Source organism: Centruroides sculpturatus, unplaced genomic scaffold, assembly GCF_000671375.1.
Source record: "Centruroides sculpturatus isolate CEXI.00-Female unplaced genomic scaffold, Cexi_2.0 scaffold1281, whole genome shotgun sequence".
In the NCBI taxonomy this organism is placed as follows: domain Eukaryota; kingdom Metazoa; phylum Arthropoda; class Arachnida; order Scorpiones; family Buthidae; genus Centruroides; species Centruroides sculpturatus.
Window position 1 is genome coordinate 28,242 of NW_019385390.1, and position 3,585 is coordinate 31,826.

The following is a 3,585-nucleotide window of genomic DNA, read 5'->3' on the forward strand; positions in this document are numbered from 1 at the left end:
CAGATCAGAAATTATGATCTTAATTAATTTTCTCTTTCTCCTCCTCCTCCTGTTTCTTTTCTTTCTCCTTTTTTCTCCCCTCATCTTTTTCTCCTCCTCATCCTTCTCCTGTTTCCCTTCTTTCTCCTTTTCCTCCTCCCCTCCTATTTCTTCTTCTCCTTCCTTTTTCTCCTTCTTTTTCTCCTCTTCCTTCTCGTCTCCTTCTTCTCCTTGTTCTTTTTTTCTTACTCTCCTCCACCTGCTTATCCTTCTGCTCTAAGTAGGTGATTGATTTTTTTTTATTTGAAGCACGTAAATTAAAGATTTATATATAAAAATTTGGAATTTACATTCAGTTAGGAATGTAATTTGATAATTTGTGAAATAAAACGTGGAAATTACTCGAGTAAGAATGTAATTTGATAGTGTTCGTAGTAAAATGTTGGAGTTATCTTGAACAAGAGAGTAATTTGATGAATATGTAGAAAAGAGTATAGAAATTATTTCGAAGAAGAATTTAATTTAATGAATTACGTAGCAAAATATAGAAGTTACTTGCAAGTAGGAGCATAATTTGATGAGAAACTTTCCTCAAATTATCATAGAAAAATCATTATCATAGGATTCCTCAACCTATCTACAAGTTCCGTTTTCTAAAGATTGCTATTTTTATATAAAAATAAACTAAAAATTACATCGAAAAATTTATAAATCGAATTCAAACCCATTTATTACATAAAATTCTTCAATGGAACCCATTTAAAGTTAATAACGTTATAAATGATCATCAGAAGTTCATAGATGAGTTAATGATGTATTATAGAGCATTTCCGATGAATAATACTGCAATTAAATGAGTAAATTCTATATTTGATGCAAAATTGAAGGCAAATTATCCATTTATTTTGAAGAAAATTAACCAAAAGAGACCGTCAGATGGATCTTGTATCGAGATAAATGAATACCACAGATGGGGAGGGGATTCAAAACCAAACTATTTATCAACCAAATCTTTAATAAAAAAGGTTTATAAAATAATTAAAAATATATAAATAAACGAAAGAATAAGATGGATACATTCTATAGATTGTGAATTTTTAGAAATGTATAAAGGCAGTTCTATTCAAATACCACTCGATTTTCTTAGATAACGATGCAAAAAAAATCAAGTCGAATTTCAAAAAATATCAAATTAATGCAATTTTTAACTTATTTAATTTAAAATATATTCTCTCGGTCTCAAATTATTAGTGTTTTGCCCCTGTACATCATACTTTTTTCTGAAAACAACACAATCGTGACGGTTATCTATGTAACTTTGTTCTGGGAAAAATTTTTTGAATTGAAATCACGTGACTTCCGATCTAGACCGGAAGTTCATATATAGTTAAACGGGGTCTCCTGCCCCTAAACTTTCCATATCTGGTCTCGACTTTCATCCATCTAACAACGTTCTCGAGATTAAGGAAGAATGGTGAGACAGACAGACAGACAGACAGATGCCAGTGGGAATTTATAAGTCTACAATTTTTTTTTCAAATTGCAGCCTAATTATATTTTTCTACTTCTGAAGGCTCAATTATGTTTTCTACATATTTAAAGCGATATTTTCTACTTCTAATAACTCGAATTGTGCTATTTTTACACCTTTTAAGTGACATTTTTAAATTCAAAATCACGTGCAGTAGCTTATTCATAATCTCAAATCGTTAAATTAATGTAATTTTTAGATGATATCGTCTAAAAAATTTCTAACAACGTGTCCCAATGTCCTCAGACGTGACGTAATTAAAAATTTACGTAAGAAAACTTTGAATATTTGAATATATTAGGACGAGAATTCCTAAATTCTTGTTAAATTTTCAAGAAAATCTCATCAATTTATAAAAAATTTTAAAGATAAATGCTTGAAGATAACCCGAATGGCTTCTAGATATAAATATTTTAATTCGAAATCATAGAATAATTAATTATTTATTATTAATACATAATATTCTGGTAAATTTAATAATATATATTTTTATCTAAAATTCATAAAAATGTTATAAAATATTTTAATAATTTTATAAATTAATTATTTTTAAAATTTTATTATTTTTAAATGATAAAAATTCGAATTTTCTTTAAAAATTGGGATTTATTTAAGAGAAAAACATCAAAAAATAACTTCTAAAAATTCTAAAAAGTTTTTTTATATAATTTTATAATTTAAATAAATTTTACAAGTAAAAAATTACAAGATTTTAAACAAGAAATTTGAATTTTTAGAAGCATTTTACATATTAATTAAAGAGGAAAAAAATAATAAGTGAAATCTTTAAATTTAATTATCCATGGATTTTTTTTTGATGGGCAGGAAATAATAAATTACTCGACTCATATTTATTTATGCATTCTTTGAACCGTTTTCAAGTTGGAAAGAATAAAAAATATATATTTTAAAATTCATTACTTTTGGCGATCTATCAACAGACAGACAGACAACCTCTCGGAAACGATCCGTGATCTCAATGATCATGAAGAATCACGAGAGCAGAAAGCATTTTTTTCAAGTTTAAATGAAGTATATAAGCTTCAAATTCCTGCACGTGACTATCTCTGTCTTCTCCAGATGCTCTCATCCCGGTTATCCTAGGAGGATGGAGATGAAGTTAGTTAAATCCAGAAATTTCGAAATTTCCAATACGATAACATTATTGTTATCTGAATTCTCCTATTTATCCTATTTGAGAATGTTTAACATTCCATTTGAAACGATCGATACCATTGGAAAGTTCAGTTTATAAAGTCGTTTCTGATTTGTTATTGTTATTGGAAACATAAAAATTCTTTCTTAGTTTTTCCAAAAAATCAATGAAAGTAAGAGGAAAAGGAAGAAAAAACTAATGTAGAGATGCATTTACTTCTTTTTACGAGTCGTTTTTTTGTGGTGCATGTGGCATGATCAATGCCTCGAATTTCTGGAAAATTATACTGTTTGTAGCATCGTGAATTTACTGCATATAGTGAATGCCTTGGATTTGAGAGATATAAAATTTTGGCATCCCCAGAGCCCTGAATTTGCTGGATATAAAAAGTTCATGGTGTCGTGGATACTTTGAAAAATACATGGTTTGTAACACGTGAGTACTTGGAATTTGCTGCATATTTACAGTTTGTGATAAGCTGGATGCCTTGAATTTGAAAAATATGATGTTTTGGCATTGTAAGTGCTCTAAACTATCTAGATATGCATATATTCTGGCAACGTAAAACCTCTAAATTTTGATAAGAGCTCTAAACTTTCTGGATATGCATAGATTCTGGTATAGCTCTAAATTTTATAAATGTGCAAAAATTCTGGCATCCTATTTTGGCTTTACTGCATATATACAGTTTGTAAACATTGTATTTATGATACAATATACTCAATATATGTATAAAATCCCTATTATTCTGATTAAAAAAATTTGGGCATTCATACGATGCTATAAACTTTTTACATATTAAACTCAAAGCACTCCATTCTGGAGTGCTTTGAGTTTAGAATCTGTGTATTTATAATAAATTCAGAGCTTTCATGATCCGGAAGCTTCGTAATTCTCAAGTTGGAAACATTCTGGGTAC